Source organism: Diadema setosum, chromosome 11 (genome assembly GCF_964275005.1).
Source record: "Diadema setosum chromosome 11, eeDiaSeto1, whole genome shotgun sequence".
NCBI classification, from domain to species: domain Eukaryota; kingdom Metazoa; phylum Echinodermata; class Echinoidea; order Diadematoida; family Diadematidae; genus Diadema; species Diadema setosum.
The window spans coordinates 27,525,474-27,545,603 of NC_092695.1; the positions used below are offsets into that span (position 1 = coordinate 27,525,474).

At 38.5% G+C, this 20,130-nt stretch overlaps 1 pseudogene; it reads left to right on the forward strand.

Annotated features, from left to right (window-relative positions):
• Positions 1–2,436, forward strand: part of LOC140234575 (uncharacterized) — an 11,635-nt pseudogene extending 9,199 nt beyond the window's left edge.
• Positions 2,437–20,130: the final 17,694 nt, after the last annotated feature.

Genomic DNA, 20,130 nt, shown 5'->3' on the forward strand with positions numbered 1-20,130 from the left:
AGAGAGGACTCATGTACACAAAAAAAACAAAAAAAAAAACATAAACAAACAGGAAGTTCTTTCGCTTCAACTACTAAAATGGGGCGAAAGAAATATAATATATTATATATTATATAAATCTAAAAATATGGGGCCCCGAAGACCCGTGGATTTCCACGGGTGCTGCTAGTATATATATATATATATAGTGGCGTACGGTGGGTCGAAACATGGGGGGAACCATAAAGTAATTTTGACGGTCTGTATGCTTGTGCCAGTTGTGCGTGTGTGCGTGAGCAATAATGGGACTACAATACATTACGGAATGTGATACATTCAACAACGCAGTCATTGTAAGTTTTCCTTACATGGATTATGGAATGACGGTGTGAAACGATCGACAAATTATATACCGTCAGCAACAAGGTGAATGCATAACAATAAAATGCGAGCGAGCGAAGCGAGCGAGCTTGAAAACTTTGATATTCTACAGTTCCAAAACTGGAGTTTTAATTGTAGCTATATATTTCGCTTTGGAAATAAATGGGGGCGGATCGGGCGCAACTGCTGGCAATTGTTGGCAGCAACATTAGGAAAATGGCATAACGATTCAATGCGAGCGAGCGAAGCGAGCAAGCTTGAAAATTTTGACATTCTACAGTCCCAAACCTGGGGTTTGTAGCTATATCTTTCACTTTGGAAATTACTGGGGCGGCGCATCGGGCGCAACTGCTGGCAATTACTGGCAGCAGCATTAGGAGAATGGCATAACGATTCAATTCGAGCGAGCAAAGCGAGCGAGCTTGAGAATTTTGACATTTTACAGTCCCCAAACTCCCGTTTGTAGCTATATCTTTCGCTTTGGAAATTAAGGAGGGGGGGGGGGCATCGGGCGCAACTGCTTGCAATTACTGGCAGCAACGTTAGGAGAGTGGCATAACGATTCAATGCGAGCGAGCGAAGCGAGCGAGCTTGAAAATTTTGACATGTTACAGTCCCCAAACTCCCGTTTGTAACTATACCTTTCGCTTTGGAAATTAAGGGGGGGGGGGCATCGGGCGCAACTGCTGGCAATTACTGTCAGCGACATTAGGAGAGTGGCATAATGATTCAATGCGAGCGAGCGAAGCGAGCGAGCATGAAAATTTTGACATTTTACAGTCCCAAAACTCCCGTTTGTAGCTACATGTATATTTATCTTTCGCTTTGGAATTAAGGGTTGGGGGCATCGGGCGCAACTACTGGCAATTACTGTCAGCAACATTAGGAGAATGGCATAACGATTCAATGCGAGCGAGCGAGGTTGAAAATTTTGACATTCTTGAGTCCAACAACTGCCGTCGTAGCTATGTTTTTCGCTTTAGAAATTAAGGGGGAGGCGCACCGGGCTCAACTGCTGGATGCGAGCGAGCGAAGCGAGCGAGCTTGAAAATTTTGACATTTTACAGTCCAAAAGCTGCCGTTTGTAGCCATATTTTTTTCCCTTTTATCATATATATATACATATTTGTTTTATTTTCTTTGTTTATTCATCTATTTTTATTATTATTATTATAATTTTTTTTTTTTTTTTGGGGGGGGCTTTTTTGGGGGGCAAAAATGCGTTTTGCCCCCACTTTTTGGATTGGGGGGGGGGGGGGGGCGCGGCCGCCCCCCCCCCCCTGCCCCCCCCCCCCCCCCCCCCCACTTCCGGCGCCTATGGTGGAATCATGCCATACATTCCCATGCTGAGGATCAACTTCCATGACTCTTTCAAATTTGCCATGATTCTATTTCATTGTTCTCACCACAGGTTTTCTGAAGTGAAACGAGCCATCGACGATTCCTCCAAGAAAGTCGTGATCGTCAAGGACATGGCGACATCGTTTTACAAGCGCCTGCAGTATTTGCCGTCCAAAGCCTCGGGCTTCAAGTTCGTCTTCATCATCAGAGATCCGTATCGTGCCATCTCATCCTTCAGGAAGGCGACGATTGGCTCGTGGAGGAAGCTGGGCAAGTTCCACGGCGACGACAAGGATTCGATCTGCAGGTCGATGACCCTTACTACGCAGTCAGCGCACCTGTTACGAGAAACTGCACACGGTGTGGCACCACGTGCGGAAAGAACTAGACCCCGATCCGCTGGTCATCGACACGGAGGACTTCTTAGCGAATCCGAAGCCATTTCTGCAAAAGATCTGCGCAGAAGCCGGCCTGCCTTACCACGAGGGGCTTCTCCGGTGGGACGCGTCCACGGATCCAATCATGAAATGGAAGAATCCTGGTGGCGTGACCCAAATGATGGACAACAGTCTGTCCGACTTCCACGGGACGGCGATCACCAGCTCGAGTTTCATTCCGAGAACGTCGAGCAGGCCTAGGCCTGAGAGATCCAGTCTAACCGAGGACGTACTCTCAGCCGTCGATCGGGGGATGAAATTCTACGAGGAAGTCTATCGAAGTAGATTCACTCCGTAAAGCAAGTTAAATATCAATCCTGATCGATCTCGAGCGATTTCTAAAACAAAGATCATTTTTGAAATATTCTCTCTTTTCCAGTTTCAAATTTTCTTTCAATCAAAAACTAATAATTCACTCGTGGATATAGGAAACTATGGTGGTTTGTCTGTTGTCGACTTACAATGGTTTAGGGTCAATGCTCGTTTCACAAAATGTGTATTTGGGCATTACGTTTTGTACGGTACGTTATCAATATTCCTTATTTGCCATGCCAAATGAGAACGAGACATGAAACTCGTCACTTTAAAGACGAGTTAGGTGATACGCTTTGGGTCATCAGATATCGGTCACCAGTGATTGACAACGAAACAATTAAATATAGCGACTTTAAGTTATGTTTCTGCAATAATATTTTAGCAAAGTCGATTTTTTTGGACCTTCATTATTCAGATCATATTGTTAGTAACAATGCAAACCACATGGAAAGTCCTGTACGTGTGTCTGCGTGTGCAAGTAGGCCCAAGTAGATTAACAGGTTTTCTTAGTACAGTGTATCTCTACGATGACGAACAAATATAAACACGAACAAATTGAAACACGTCAATACAGTGTTCTAAAGATCGTCTTGACTTTAATAGTGGTCTTTTAAAAATATGAACTCTAGCCCTTATTTCCATAACCAAAACTGCTATATCGAATCTTGTCATTAATATGATCAGTTTGGAGAGCTCTTAAAGCTACAAGCCTGTAAAATTTTCCAGCAATTAAGCAATGAATCATCCAATCCAAAACAAAGGAAAATACAGCGAGTGCGTGTCTTTACAGAATGGGATTTATACCCGGACGAAATATGGTGCTATATTGTACTAGTAACTACTTGCTGACTTATTTTAAGGGCTCTGCTGGTTGAGTATCCATGTTTAGCTAAATGAATTGTAATTTGGCGATAAACAAAAATTCCCACGAGCAACAGAAACACTCTAACCTCCGATATAAAATAAGGGAAATTGCGTGTTTGTGTTCGTGGGGATGTGTGTACTTGAGGAAATAGTGAAACAAATGACATAGGAGTGAAGCTGAACTGCCTAAGAAAAAAAGGAAAAATAAAGAAAGCCCTTGCAGCTACAAGCCTGTGAAATTTTCCGGCAGAAAAAGCAATGAAACGTCCAAAAACAAAACAGAGGCAAATAGAGAGAGTGTGTGTTTGTTTACATGACAATATGATTTGTACCTAGACGAAAGCGGCATTACCTCAACTAAAATAAAGAAAGAGACATAGCTTCTAACCACGTAACTAAATGGTAAGTCTTTTCGAACCAAGAGTGTGGAACGTAAGATGAATCATGACGATCACCCGTGACCGACACATCTTCAAAGGGAACAGTTAGAAGTGGAAGGAGTGTCAAGCATATTGTCTCAACAAAGCAATGAGACAATGACATTTAGGCATTCCATAATTTCGCTCTAAAATCAATGGTATTAATCATGTAGGCCTACCATTGCTTGCATAGTCCATAAACTTTGCTTTACAAACTTTCAGTGAAACGTGTCATAACATAACTATGTAACTCCATTAGCAGTGACTACTAGATAAACAAAGATATATCAAAATGAACGCTTAGCACATATAACTCAGGAGATTATAACCTGATACTCTGCTCTTCACTGCTCAGATGGCAACAACACTCATCACCTACGGCTGCGTATAGAGAAACAGCCATTACTTAAATAACAGTTTTGCCTTTTATTTGGCAGATCGACACACAACCCCTTTAAACACACTGTAATTGGCACGGAGGGACATGAAAGAACTCTTCATTAATACTAAACAGCATATGCATTCCACTCATGTGGCGCAAGATACCTCTAAAGCAACATAAAGCCTGTCTACAACTCCGTTATTGGGTCAAACAATACAGTACGAAATATCACAGAGATGAGCGAGACGGTATACACCTGGCTTAGAGTAAATCAATTCAGTTCTTTTTCCCACTCAAGTTGAAGTATTTATATAAATGCATAAATCCCCACCTTCAGTATAACAAAACAAACGTAGCGAAAAGGGAAGAGAAGACGAGAGCTGGCAAAAATATACTGCACAACTGCAATTTATAACCTTTTGTGTGACAAGTGAAGCAAAATGTATTAGATGTTATAGCAGTTGTTTTTTTAGCATAAACAGACAAATAGAGGACATGAGACACATTCGTGAAGTCCTATTCTTTATACAGTCCCACATAATTCAGATGAAATTGTTTCTGTCATGCAACCATGTGAACATTTCATGCGTGTGTCGGCGTGGGCAAGTAAGTCGATCAGACAGGATATGTAAATGAATATTTACCAATAGGTCTTTATACTGTTAAAAAACAGAAATCAAACATGGCGATAAGGTTTTTTAAGGGTCACCTTCACATTTACATGTGTATTTTCAAGTCGAAATTTCCAGTCGAAGCGCTTTGGTCTCCAACACAAAACAAAGGGATATTGTGTGTGTGTGCGTATAGGTGCGGTTACATGCGAACGTGATTTTTGCATAGGTGAAGGTGTAGTACTCCATTGAAGAAAAAAGTAAAAAAAAAAGTAAGCATTTTGTTTCGTGCTCTTGTGGGGTTCGAACCCGCAACCTCACGTCTCTGAAACGTCGCCTTTAACCACTCGGCCATACGTCTCGACGAGAAAACATGAGGAACGTAAAGTTATGTATGTCAAAGATGATTCAGTAATCGTCTGGTCGACATTCCATTCTCATTTTCAGTTTTAAACTGCAAAATTATCAACCTGATGAGATTTGCAAAAATAAAATGCGTGATTTCTGCAGCTTATTGTCTCAGCTACAACATACTATAGATTCAGAGGAAATAAAGCAAAATCAGCTGAGATAAAGGTGCTTAAACGTTGTCAAGGCAATGCATGGTTTAAAAAAAAATCACCTCCCATTGACATAACACGTAAACTTGTCCGATTTTGCGTCTTTACCTTTAATCGCAATTTGAAGTGTGATGGTAAGTCTTCTCGAACTAAGAGTGTGGAACGTAAGCTTCTACGTGAAAGATGAATCATGACGATCACCCGTGACCGACAAATCTTCAAAGGGATCAGCTATTAGAAGTGGAAGCCCTCGTGCCAAGCATATTGTCTCACCAATTCCAAAGCAGTGATACTCTTACATTTAGGTATAACATAATTTCCCTCTGAAATCAATGGTATTATTTATGTACAATTGCTTGCCTTGTCCATAAACTTTGCTTTACAAACTTTCAGTGAAACGTGTCATAACATAATTCTGTAACTCCATTAGCAGTGATTGACTACATAAATAAAGATATATGACATTGAACGCTTAGCGCGTATAACTAAGGGGGATTTTAGCCTGACGCTCTGTTCTTCACTGCTCAGATACCAACAACACTCACCACATACGGCTACGTATAGAGAAACAGCCATGGCGAAAATAAGGTTTTCCTTTTCTTTGGCAGATAGACGCACAACCCCTTTAAACACACTATAATTGACATGGAGGGACATGAAAAAGTTCATTACTACTACTGAGCAGTGATGCCTTGTACTCATGTGGCACAAGATACCTCTATAGCAACATAAAACCTGTCTACAATTCCGTTATTGGGTCAAACAATAACAACCTGGAATTTCAAAGAGATGAGCGAGACGCCGTTATACACCTGGCCTAGAGTTAATTCATTCAGTTGCCATTCCTGCTCCAGTTGAGTTATGTAAATTATTTTCCGACCTGTCTTGTGCAGTGTAACAGGAACAAACGTAGAGAAAAGGAAAGAGAAACGAAAGGTGGCAAGCGGGGCACTGTATACCAAGGGCAATTTACAACATTACGTATGATAAATAAAGCAAATACAACCTCCAGCCTCCGACAAAAAAAAAATGGAACTTGAGTGACTGTGTCTCGTGGGGTAGTTATATACTTGATAAGATAATACGATAAATGACATCGGAATAAAGCAGAACTGCCAAAAGAAAAACAAAGAAAGAGAGAGAGAAAAAATAATAGCGTCCTGCGGGTCTCGAACATCTCGTCCTAAGGTAGTGCATAATGACAATGCAGCGGGCTAAGCGACTATAAAGCCACACGGCTGTCCCGAAGATTGGATGTGAAATTCATAACTTAATATCATTTACAACATGAAAAAGTTCATTACTACTACTAAACAGTGATGCCTTCCACTCATGTGGCATAAGGTACCTCTATAGAAACATAAAACCTGTCTACAATTCCGTAATTGGGTCAAACAATAACAACCTGGAATTTCAAAGATATGAGCGAGGCGCCATACACCTGGACTAGAATTAATCAATTCAGCTCCCATTCCTGCCAGTTATCTAAACGTACATGTTCCTACCTATCCTGTTACAATATAACAATAACCAATGAAGAGAAAAGGAAAGAGCAAACGAAAGGTGGCAAGCGGGACACTGTAACAAGGGGCAATTTACAACATTAAGTGTGACAAAATTAATGAAGCAAACCCAATCTCCAAACTCCAATACAAAACAATTAAGGGAAATAGAGCAGCCGTGTTCACGGCTTACGTATACTTGATAAAATAATACGATAAATGACATCGAGTAAAGCTGAACAGCCGAAAAAAAAAAAAAGGGGGAAAAGTCCTGCGGGAGTTGAACTTCTCGCCTTCCCGTATGGCGTTATGAACACCCAGCGAGCTAAGCGATTACGCCAAATGGCTGTCCTGAAGATCGTTTGCGAAACTTAAATTTTTAATTATACAATCGTGACTGTTGACGGAGATGGCGCTATTCAACTTCCCACAAGTGGCCGCGTGGATTCGACCAATATACAGTTGCAAACAACGATCGCCAATCGTTCCGTACAGATTGCATTCTCATTTTCAGTTTTTAACTACAAAATTGTCGACCTCATGAGGAGATTTTAAAATATAAAATGCATGATGACTGCAGCTTATTGTCTGAGCTACAACATACATAAGTTTCAGAGGAAATGGAGCAAAATCAGCTGAGATAAAGGTGCTTAAACGTTGTCAAGTCAATGCATGGTCTAAAAAAAATCACCTCCCATAGACAATACACGTAAATTTGTCCGATTTTGAGTCTTTACCTTTAATCACAATTTAAGGTATGATGATGTCATCAAATTTCAAAACCATGACATGGGCTTGAAAGGCAAATGTTCAAAGTAAAACATATCTGAATTTGGGATAATATTGAGCTTAAACAAGAGAGATACGAGCAAATGAATGTCAGAAACAGTACCTCAAAAAAATTAATTCCACTTTTTTGATTTCAAATGATGATATGATGACGTCATAATGTATTTCGGGAAATATTGATGCTTGAAATGTTATTTCCAATTCATATGCTTTTGTAATATGCAATAAAAACATAGGGTCACCCTGCGTTTTAAAGAGCTATGGCGAAATAAACAAAGACATGTTTTTCGCTATATTTCCACATAGACGCGCACACGAAATTTCAACTTTGACGCCAGCGCATTCCTTTGTTATAAGTCAAAATTGATCGGAAATCATTGGATATTGTTACTTAATGTATCAGGAATCCAAATCTGTCAAAACAATTGCATTTTCATGTTGCTTACGCGCACTGCGCGCGAAAATGCGCGGACGGACGCCTACGCGCGGAACGCTTAAAATTGTCTGAAACTTCGAGATTTCCCATTGGAAAGTTGTTTTGAGCCTTTTAAAAGTTTGATGCGCGCGTACGCGCGCGTAATGATGTCCTAGGTAATTAGCATTAACATGTAAGATAGAGCGTGACCTAAACTTAATGTCCACAGAAAATGATACAGAAATGACCTTTAGTTATGAAGTTATGATCGATCATGTAACATGGTCCGAAAATCACAAAATGGCGCCTAGATGACGTCATAGATATGTTACTGTCATGAAAACCTTATTGTGGCTAGATTTTGTCATGAGACATGTTCCCTGAAAATGTCATGTTATTCCGTAATGTCATTCTTGAGATATTGATGACACAAAATTGTCCAGAAAGAAAGAAGAATAACGAGACATGAAAACTCGTCACATTGAGGACGAGTTAGGTGATACGCTTGTGGTCATCAGATGGCGGTCATCTGTGATCGACAAGAAACGAATGTGATATAGGCACCTTGAAGTTATATTGAGCGTGCATGCGAAACTGTTTCTGTAACCACTCGGCCACGGGTCATCCACGGAAATGGTAAGACAAAAAACAACAACAATGTATAGATATAACAGGGGGAAAGTCAATGTCCACTCAACACAAAAAAGAGGGATATGGCGTGTGTGTGTGTGTCTGTGTGTGTGTATAGGTGCGTTTATATACGAACGTGATTTTTACATAGACGAATATGTAATACAAAATTGAAGAAAAAAAAACAGTAAAATAGCTAAGTATATTGTTTCGTGATCTTGTGAGGTTCGAACCCGCAACCTCACGTCTCTGAGACGTCGCCTTTAACCACTCAGCCATACGTCTCGACGAGAAAATATGGGGAACGTTATGGACTTGAAAGACAGTTGTTCAATATATAACACATTCATCGTACGTTGTCAGTTTGCTATTGACATGACGATCTGTAGCACAAATATGAGGCAGATATTAGTACCTGTATGAAATTATTATAGGCATGGTTATCAAATTCCCCTAAAATTTCCTTATAATTGCCTTATTTTTACACACAGTTATGCTATCCCTTTAAACTCGTCACAGTTTAATTAGAATCATTAACATCATACATCAGTACCATATTCAGTTCCATAGCTGATCACGTTTGCTAATTAATTAAGATTATTTGTCTAGAATGTGTCATATGGCCAACCTGTATACACACGTATATACACACACAATGCTAAATGCATGTATCAAACATCTGTAACACAACTTTGAACTAACTGTAGGAATTATCGCTGCACTTATCATCCATACTTTTTATCACTATCTGAAACTCCACAAAAACCACTAATTGACAAATAATCATCAATACAGAAGACTGACTTAAAGGAACAATGCAAATACCTTTTTTACAATGTATAGCTTGTTACATGTATAAATCAGCACAAAGTAACCACGACTACATTGTGTTACTGAATTGGTATGAACAAATTTCATTTTGTTACAATATACTATATCAGTTTGAAAAGCCCAGCCTGCAAAATTTTGCAGCAGTCGAAGTAATGCAGTCTCCAACGCAAAACAAAGGTATACTGTGTGAGTGTGTGCGTATAGGTGTGTTTACATGCAAATGTGATTTCTACATGGACGAAAAGCCCAGCCTGCAAAATTTTGCAGCAGTCGAAGTAATGCAGTCTCCAACGCAAAACAAAGGTATACTGTGTGAGTGTGTGCGTATAGGTGTGTTTACATGCAAATGTGATTTCTACATGGACGAAGGTGTAGTACTCCATTGAAGAAAAAAAAGTAAAAAAAATAATAATTATTTTCTTTCGTGCTCTTGTGAGGATCGAACCCGTACGTGTGCAACCTCACGTTTCTGAGACGACGCCTCTAACCACTCGGCCATATGTCTCGACGAGAAAATTAGAGGAACGTAAACTTATGTACGTGAAAGACGAATCAGGAATCATTTCGTCCGCATTCCATTCTCATTTTCAGTTTTAAATTGCAAAATTGTCAACCTCATGAGGAGATTTCAAAGAATAAAATGCATGATTACTGCAGCTTATTGTCACAGCTACAACATACTTAAGTTTCAGAGGAAATGAAGCAAAATCAGCTGAGATAAAGGTGCTTAAACGTTGTCAAGTCAATGCATGGTTTCTAAAAAAATCACCTCCCATAGACATAACACGTAAACTTGTCCGATTTTGCGTCTTTACATTTAAACATAATTTAAAGCATGATGACGTCATCAAGTTTCAAATCTATGACATGGACTTGAAAGGTAAATGTTCAAAGTACAACATATCTGAATTTGGGATAATATTGAGCTTAAACAACAGAGATACGAGCAAATGAATGTCAGAAACAGTACCTTAAAAAAATCAATTCCACTTTTTTGATTTCAGATGATGATATGATGACGTCATAATGTATTCATGGAGATATTGATACTTGAAACGTTATTTCCAATTCATATGTTTTTGTAATATGCAATAAAAACATAGGGTAACCTGACGTTTTAAAGAGCTATGGCGAAATAAACAAAGACATGTTTTTCGCTATATTTGCACATAGACGCGCACACGAAATTTCAACTTTGACGCCAACGCATTCCTTTGTTATAGGTCAAAATTGATCGGAAATCAAAGGATATTATTGCTTAATGTATCAGGAATCCAAATCTGTCAAAAAATGTGCATTTTCATTTTGTCTACGCGCACTACGCGCGAAAATGTGCGGACGGACGCGAGCGCGCGAAACGCTTAAAATTGTCTGAAACTTCGAGATTTCCCTTTGGTAAGTTGTTTTGAGCCTTTTAAAAGTTTGACGCGCGCGTACGCGCCCGTAATAATGTCCTAGGTAATTAGCATTAAAATGTAAGATAGAGCGTGACCTGAACTTAATGTCCACCGAAAATGATACAGAAATGACCTTTAGTTATGAAGTTATGATCGATCATGTAACATGGTCCGAAAATCACAAAATGGCGCCTAGATGACGTCATAGATATGTTACTGTCATGAAAACCTTATTGTGGCTAGATTTTGTCATGAGACATGTTCCCTGAAAATGTCATGTTATTCCGTAGTGTCATTCTTGAGATATTGATGACACAAAATTGTCCAGAAAGAAAGAAGAATAAAAAGAAATAAAGAGAGATTTTGACAATCACAATAGGTGATACGCTGATAGCGTATCACCTAAAAAGAAACGAGACATGAAAACTCGTCACATTGAGGACGAGTTAGGTGATACGCTTGTGGTCATCAGATGACGGTCATCTGTGATCGACAAAGAAAAGAATGTGATATAGGCACCTTGAAGTTATATTGAGCGTGCATGCGAAACCGTTTCTGTAACCACTCGGCCACGGGTCATCCACGGAAATGGTAAGACAAAAAAAAACCAATGTATAGATATAACAGGGGGAAAGTCAATGCCCACTCAACTAACGTGGCCTGGTGAACATCTATTGCATTGCTAAACGGAGAAGCGGCCCTGTAACGACTGAGGTCACTATGCCATTTCTGGCAACTTGGGAAAAATACGTCCCGCAGACATAAAACCTATAATCGGCTGGTTTTGATACCTTGCCTTTAATCACAATTTTCAGTGTAATGACGTCATCAAATTACAAAACAATGACATCGTCTTGAAAGACAATTGTTCAAAGTACAACACCTCAGTCGTCGTCATTACATACTATGATCGGTTTGACAAAGTCAACCTGCAAAATGTTGCTGCAGTCGAAGCAATGTGGTCTCCAACACACAAAAAAGAGGGATATGGCGTGTGTGTGTGTCTGTGTGTGTGTATAGGTGCGTTTATATACGAACGTGATTTCTACATGGACGAATATGTAATACAAAATTGAAGAAAAAAAAAGTAAAATAAAAAAAAAAAATGTTTCGTGATCTTGTGGGGTTCGAACCCGCAATCTCACGTCTCTGAGACGGCGCCTTTAACCAATCGGCCATACGTCTCGACGAGAAAATATGGGGAACGTAAACTTATGTATGTGAAAGATACATGGGGAATCGTTTTGTCCACATTCCATTCTCATTTTCAGTTTTAAACTGCAAAATTGTCAATCTGATGAGGAGATTTCAAAGAATAAAATGCATGATTACTGCAGCTTATTGTCTCAGCTACAACATATTAAAGTTTCAGAGGAAATGAATCAAAATCAGCTGAGATAAAGGTGCTTAAACGTTGTTAAGTCAATTGATGCTTTTAAAAAAAATCACCTCCCATAGACAATACACGTAAACCTGTCCGATTTTGCGTCTTTACCTTTAATCACAATTTAAGGTATGATGACGTCATCAAATATCAAAAGCATGACATGGACTGAAAAGGCAAATGTTCAAAGTACAACATATCTGAATTTGGGATAATATTGAGCTTAAACAACAGAGATACGAGCAAATGAATGTCAGAAACAGTACCTTAAAAAAATTAATTCCACTTTTTTGATTTCAGATGACGATATGATGACGTCATATTGTAATTATGGAAATAATGATACTTGAAACGTTATTTTCAATTCATATGCTTTTGTAATATGCAATAAAAACATAGGGTCACCTGACGTTTTAAAGAGCTATGGCGAAATAAACAAAGACATGTTTTTTCACTATATTTGCACATAGATGCGCACGCGAAATTTCAACTTTGACGCCAGTGCTTTGCTTTGTTATTTGTCAAAATCGATCAGAAATCAATGGATATTGTTACTCAAAGTATCAGGAATCCAGATCAGTCAAAAAATGTGCATTTTCATGTTACTGACGCGCTGTGCGCGCGAAAATGCGCGGACGGACGCGCACGCGCAAAATTGTTTGAAACGCTTAAAATTGTCTGAAACTTCGAGATTTCCCATTGGAAAGTTGTTTTGAGTCTTTTAAATGTTTGACGCGCGCTTACGCGTCCTAGATGACGTCCTAGGTAATTAGCATCAGAGAAAGAAAGATAGAGCGTGACCTGAACTTTATGTCCACAAAAACTGATACAGAAAGGACCTTTAGTTATGAAGTTATGATCGATCATGTAACATGGTCCGAAAATCACAAAATGGCGCCTAGATGACGTCATAGATACGTTACTGTCATGAAAACCTTATTGTGGCTAGATATTGTCATGAGACATGTTGACTGAAAATGTCATGTTACTCCGTAATGTCATTCTTGAGATATTGACGACACAAAATAGGCCAGAAAGAAAGAAGAATAAGAAAAAAGACAGATTTTGACAATCACAATAGGTGATACGCTAAAAGCGTATCACCTAATAAAGAGAGATTTTGACAATCACAATAGGTGATACGCTGATAGCGTATCACCTAACAAGTAACAATAATGTCCATAATGCAAGAGGGATTAAAATGGTGTCACCCCACGTGACCTGTGACCTAGGAATGTTTGTATTTCTTTTTTTTTTTTTAAATAACAGTAATGTAACTGGTTGCGGCTGAAAATCTATACACGTCATATTTTAGAGTCTGCCAAAACTCTCCTTTGTTTAATTCTCCTTGATTACCTGACAGAACTGAGCCGTGGCCATTCTTCTGATATGATGCCCGTTATGTAAAGTGTATGTGTTCTTTTGTTCTATGAATATTCTTCTTCGAAATCACCGTGCATTGTGCTTGGTTGCTTTATTAGTTTATCATCATTATAGACACGTCATCATTATTCTGCAATGGTACCAACATCCTTCTGTACGCTTAACTTTAAAAACCCATGTCACGTCTTGGTGTAAAAATAGACAAGATTAAAATATTAAAGGTTCATTGGCAATAATACGGCAATGTGAGATTTTATAAAATTACTCTAACAGGTATTGAAAGTATTTTATCTGAGAGGTAAAAACAAATAAAGCATCATTTGATATTAAAATTTCATTCTGAAAGTTTGATTGTTTTAAAGTTAAAGCTGCTATAATCCATGGTGTCGAGAATTAATCGTGTGAAAATCCCCAAGTTGTGTTATCAAAGCAGTATATGAAGCACCTGTATGCTGTGTGTGCGATCTGCAGACTGTTGAATGACATAGTATGCGTTGTTTGAGAAGAGATACACACAGCCTTTCTCAAGATACCCACCAAGCTCACAATAAACACATAACAGGAATAATGCATCGGCTATTCGTATTCTGTAACCATGGCAACCCAGCACTGTAGTGATAAGAACGTTACTAGGTTTACTTTAAAGACGCACATTTCGTCACAATGTAACAAATTTTAACACTCTTTGTTTGATTTCGAAGTTTTTCAAAGTTGAGATATTGACATACATCATGCAGCAATCGGGCTTCGTTGCATCGACAGTATCGTTTGTGATCGATAAGGGCACACGGCCTCTAGCAGAGTTGGTTCTGCGAAGGCGTAATCGCCCAGAGAAAGGGTCTTTTAGTTTCACGTCGAGGAAGAGCAATCTTCATGTTTTCATATTAACCAAAGAGGTCCTTTCGGATTTCGCCCATAGGTTTCCAGAAATGGGAAAATCGAAGAGCCGGAAATGGAATCGTCTGCCTGGAGAAGTTTCGTTTGGTAATATTCATGCGCGCGGGAAGAGGTCCAGGGAAGCAGAGGAAGAAAACAGCTGCTCCGCACGTTTCCCAGGATGCAACTTGACGTCCTTTCTTTTTTGTCTCCTCATTCCTGTTTTGAAGCATATTATTTCATCATAAACACCCACGCTGCATATTGGGGGAAAGAAAACCGCCCACTCCCACAACAATTCGCAGAAAGGTGATTTTGTCAACAGGTGTCATTATTTTACATTCACTACAATTTCTACAAGAATTTACAAGAATTCTGCAAGAAGACAGCAAATGCCAAACAAACGCTGACAGTGTTCCAACGACGAGTTTCTCTGTTAATGTTCATATGTGAACCAGTAATTGATGAGAGTGATTCTGTTAATGTTCCATCACAACAGCATGCAAGGCAACGTGTAAAAATACATAAATACATTGTATGTGATCTGATGTCAGTGTGTAATTATGCGCGGTGCACTTTTATGATGCATGCACTGGATATCATCGACTGTGAGTGAGATTTGATGTTTGTGCTCGTACAGTTTTGTTGTTATTAGGCGATGTCTTCACTTAAAGTTGCACCTATAGGAAATATTTACACACTCTTTCATAGAAACATAGAGAGGTGAATAGAGAACTACAAATATATATTGATATAAATAGATACATACATAATAATTATGATAAAATTATATCGTACATGCATCATTGGATGTGTGATATACATACATGTATATATATATATATATATATATATATATATATACGTATATATATACATATATATTATATATATATATATATACGTATATATATACATATATAATATATATATATATATATATATATTTATTTATTTATTTATATATTTATATATAACATATATATATATATATAACTATATGTGTGTGTGTTTCAGTTTGTTCAAAATTAACAAGAATTATGAGGGAGAGTCAATAATTCTCCTCTCAGTAACCTCATTCATCTCTCTCTCTCTCTCCCTCTCTCTCCCACCCCCCCCCCCCTCTCTCTCTCTCTCTTTGTGATTTTCTTCCTTTTATTTCCTTCATTTTTCCTTCCATTTTCTCCGCTCGTACGCAAACGGCTCCGATTGTTTAAGCTCGGTCTCAGCAGCTTGTGAAAGGTGAACGTTGAGGACGCTATCAGGTATTACCTCAACTGAAGTGTCTCAAAATGTGATACCATTTATCACAAAATTTGATATAAAATAAAATCAGGTTCTTGTGTCACAATGATGACTACAAAAAGGACTTGACTCTACTCACATCGGCAAGCATTTCAGGTCCACAAAGAACCCGACATTGATGGTTCTCCAAGGAGTGAAAAAAACACACGTAGGTGTCTTACAATCGATTTCACTGTTATTACGATAAAAAACACGTTTTAGAATATGCAAAAACTGTATATCAGGTGTTAAATTCTCTTTTTGCAGGTCCAACTACTTCCATTTTCCACATTTCACCGTATTCCTGACGTAATTGAATGCTGTTTTCTTCTATTGCCTTTGTTTGACACACTTTCTCTGAAGTAGATTCACTCTTCATACAAACATGTTCAAAAATAAAAATATTTTTATGGAAATGTAAAATATTATAATCAAATCACACTTTCTCTTTTACAAGAATATTTCGTCGACACTGTAATGACAATCACCTCTGTAATACAGCGGCGACGGACTTTTTTTTTGGGGGGGGGGGGGGGGGAGGGGGCTGTAATCCCCCTTCCCCCAGCCCTTCCCTCGGGTTCCGCAGCAGATCTGGAGTCTGTTTCATAAAGAGTTGCGTTTGATCTTACACTCGATTTATTGAGCGTAACTCGGTGAATAAAGCGTAAATTCAATATTGAGCGTAAGTCCCGTTTCATAAGGACACGTTTGATTTCAAGAAAAATCAAGCATAACTTTCTGTAGATTGAGCGTTACTTGCGATCAATCACAAAGTTGTTTATGAAACGCAATTTGCGATTAATTGCAACTTACATACTCAATCTTTATGAAATAGGCCCCTGAACAACTGTCATATCATTGCAAACCATGCCCTGCGATGGTATTCGGTAAATAGTAGGCACACAGTGGCTCGCACTGCTTACCGCACAGTGACAACAGTTACTGTGTATGAACAGGTTGCAAAATGAAGAGGGCGCCAGCACTCGGTAAACTCCTAACAACATGCTAGCACCGGGTTACTACTAATATGCTGCTTCGGAATTGTAACAACCTCAATACCTTCAAATCTGAACTGAAGACATATCTTTTCCAGCAACTTTGTGAATGATGTGTGGCACATTGTGGGAGCCGGGCGCTTTTGAATGTCTCAACAGATAAATGGCGCTATATGTAAATGCTGTTTTATCATCATATATCTTCGACGGAGTCATGTAGCATAATGCCAGTTTTTTGTTGTTTTTTTTTTCCTTGGGGGGGGGGTCTTTTCTTTTTCATTCCATGATGAGCAGCACCTACAAGTAGTGTATGTTATATAATTAACGTTAACTTATTACAAGAAAGCATTATACATTTTATTTGTTACAAAAAGTTGTCTTCTGTTCAAACTTCCATGATACTCGCCGCGACCCCTGGCCGCAACCTTTCTCGACAATGCAAGTTTCTTTAGCCGGAAAAAGCAACGAAGTACAGTTATTAGGAATGTGAAAATACGCCAACTCTACAAACCGATTACTTTCAAGGCGCGGCGTGGAGTCTATGCACGCTATACAGAGAAAAAGAGGCATTATAAAGTCTTCAGAAGATCTGTGACGCGAACCCTAAGACGACGCAGCCTCCCGGGTTGGATAATAGAAACAGCAACTGCTTCGCTCATGTGCAGAACACCATTTTTTTTTTCTTAATTAGCGTTGTCTTAGTGTTCGCGTTGCAGATCTAAAGGCCCTGTCTAAAGGTCGCTAAAAGAACGGAAAAGCACGAAGGGACAGTGTGACACGTTACCGCGAAACCCCGAGGAAAAGGCTAATCAAGGATATCCAACTTTTGATATTTTTAAATTCGCAAGGACTCGTAGAAGCCTTTCAAAGTGAGATGATTTATCTCCCAATGTTCACGAGATCCTACTCTACAGACGCGGTGGCGGGAAAACGTGCCACCAAAATGAACGAAGGTTTAAGAGAATCGCCGGATTTGTTTGAAGCCGAGGTGCCGTCAAAGGAACAGACGACGGGGCAATATCGAACCACCATGTCTACTACACTCTTGGTAATAACATTCTTCCTAAAAAACAGTAGTGTGTGATCGAAAAAGCCAAAGAATTTGAAATTCGACGATTAGCATGATTAGATTGGTAAGATACTATATTTTTTTAATAGTTTTGACGAGTACGTATTAGGCCCTATGAGTTTGTTATCATTCAGTCAATTCAAGTTATTTTGCAGCTTTATCGGCTTTGATGTCTGCAGCTTATCAGGATCACATGGTGATGAATAACAAGTACATGTCTCCAGGCAAATCTTAAAGGATTCAAGACATGAATACAAATGCTACAAAATTAAAGACTGATACGACATGTGTCATAACCAAGTAGCCTTCTACCTAAAGAAAAGAAAGTGATTGTTCATTCTACCGCTACTCTCTGCATTAATGCCGAAATATCATGGCTATAGTCGATCGAATATATAAGGACACTTGAAAATATAAGAGTTTTAGTAGCGCCTGTCAGACACATTGTTTTGTTTTTTGTTTTTTTGTTTTTGTTTTTCATACTGATGTACCAGTTGTTTGTCTCACTTGAGTATATAGTGCATGGTCCTTGCTTGGTGAGATATATCGCAGGACGACCTTTGCATGTACTATCAGGACATCCTTGCCACGAGTAATAGATAATAACAAACAATGAACACACATATTAAAATGTCTTGCATATAGAGTATGGCAATATTTCGTCTTGTAATACACACTTTGTCGTGTATAGCCATCGGATTTAAATGAAGACAATTTTTAAAGATGTCGTTTTCAGTTCAGTTCAGTTCAGTTCAGTTTTTATTTCTGCATTTCAAAATCAATACAAATCCACAAATCAACAAAATACTTACATAGTCATTTACACAGCTAATATTCGTAACGTTTGGATCTTACATACATTTTTTTTTCAAGAACGAATATCATATTATGAAAGGAAGCAATAGGAGATGATAAAAATGAAATGCAGGGGACCATCATCATAAGCTAAGCTTGACGGGGAAGATGGCCCCAGGTAAAGAGATACATAAAGAAAATCTTGCCACTCACTGAGTGGGGGGTAATTGTGCAAAGGGCACAACGAAGAGATACATAAAGAAAATCTTGCCACTCACTGAGTGGGAAGTAATTGTGCGAAGGGCGTGCGGTGCAGTGCGGTGTGCATTGTGTTGGGATGAATCTTGGTTTGTACGTTGAGTGTTATTTTGTGTATCAGTGTAATGAGGTGAATATTACTTCAGTTATGGCCGTGAACTCATTGTTTAGGGTGTTTGTTGACCAGGTGGTATGAATATTTATGTGTCAGAAGTATGCTGGATTATGAGGGTGTTTTTTAGTTCTCGTTTGAAAATGTTCAACGACGTACGTTGTTTTAAATTAGGGGGTAAAGAATTCCAAATATCTGGTCCATTGTGCTTTAAAGATTTTTGAGCTAAAATGATTCTGGGGTTTTCGAGATGGTAATCGGACGACTGACGTGTTGGATATGAATGAACGATGAAATTTGGAGTGAAGAAGCCATCAAAAATTTTTGGAAGACAATTAAATGTATATTTATACATAAAAACAGCAGTTTGAAAGGTGTGAAGATCCTCAATTTTCAATGTTTTTAGTTGACGAAATAGGGGATTGGATGGGGATAAGTAACGGGAATTGGTAATCAAACGTACAGCACGTTTTTGGAGAGTAAGAATTGGATTAATTTTGAGCCACAGTTTCCCCAAACGATATTGCAGTATGTGATATGTGGTAAGATCAATGCATTGTATAGAATAGTCAGGGAATTTTGAGAAATGAAGTTTTTCAGTCGATATAAAATTCCTACAGTTCTTGAGACAGACGTGTGGATATTATGAATGTGGTCGTTCCAAGTTAAACTCGAGTCAATTGTAATTCCTAAAAATTTAGTAGATCTTACTTCAGTTAAAGATAATACATCAATATTGATATTATAACTGCTGTTAATGTTCTGTGAAGCAGTAGGTTTGAAACGTATAAAATTTGTTTTAGAGACATTAAGGGATAATTTATTACATAAAAACCATCGGGAGACTTTGTCTATTTCCGTGTTCAGAGTATTAAACAGTGTTTCGAGGTTCTCATGGGAGTAAAAAATATTAGTATCATCCGCAAAAAGTATAAATTTAAGAGTTTTTGATGTATTTATTATATCATTAATATATACAAGGAACAGTAGGGGGCCAAGAATTGATCCCTGGGGAACACCACATACAATATTAGAATTCCGAGATTTAGATGACTTAAATAGTACATATTGCTTTCTGTTGGATAAATAATCAATAATCCAAGAAAGTGCTAAACCACGAA